Source organism: Chrysochloris asiatica, unplaced genomic scaffold (assembly GCF_000296735.1).
Source record: "Chrysochloris asiatica unplaced genomic scaffold, ChrAsi1.0 scaffold00571, whole genome shotgun sequence".
Lineage (NCBI taxonomy): Eukaryota > Metazoa > Chordata > Mammalia > Afrosoricida > Chrysochloridae > Chrysochloris > Chrysochloris asiatica.
In genome coordinates, this window is record NW_006409089.1 from 33,620 (window position 1) to 34,609 (window position 990).

Here is a 990-nt window from a genome sequence, read left to right on the forward strand (position 1 = left end):
ATAGAGATTCTATAGAGGGTTTCTGGGGCTTTAAAAATTTATGGGAGCAGAAAGCCTCATCTTTATGCCATGGAAGAGCTGGTAGTTTTGAACCTCTGACCATGACGTTCAAAAGATGATTCATAATCACTATGCTAACAGAGCTCCATACGAACATGTTTATATAAACATATATATAATACATATATATTCATAGTCTTGCTGTGTGGCTGTGTTTTATTTTGCTAGACTGAAAATCCAATTGAACTGGACGTTTGATAGTTCAAGTTAACCAACTGCTCTTAGAAAACCCTATATAGACATTAGGCACATAAGGAGCTCAGGAAGGACAATGGATTTCCAAGGAGCTCAGATAGCGTAGTGGTTAAGAACCTGGCTGCAACCCTTAAGGAAAGCAGTTCAAATCCTCCAGTCCCTACACCGAAGACAGATGAGGCTTCCTTCTCCTGTAATGGTTTGTATTCTTAGAAACCCAATTCATGGCCACTATGTGTCATACATGATAACACAGCACACAACAGTAACAACTGTGTATCTGAGGAACACCTGGTGAGCTTGAACTGAAAACCTTTTCGTTAAAATGGCTTTCAAGTCTTGCGCAATAACCCACAGCATTAGACCAGGATTTCCAATCTCATTCTCTCTATTTATCTCTCTGTATTTATATTGATACATAGATAGATAAGTAGGTAGGTAGATAGATAGATAGATAGATAGATAGATAGATAGATAGATAGATAGATAGGTAGATAGATAGATATGCCATAAAGTCGATTCTGACTCACAGAGGCCCTGTACAGGTTTTTTTTAAGGGTGTACATCATTATTGAAGCAGAAAGCTTCATGTTTAATGCATGAAACATCTCGTATTTTGCCGGGGTCTGACCTCGACATAGTTGTGTTGTTCTCGAGTGTTTGGTTCACGAGGAGGGGAGATCCAGTGGCGATAGGGATAGAGAAAGAATACACAGACAGACAGAAGGGGGACAA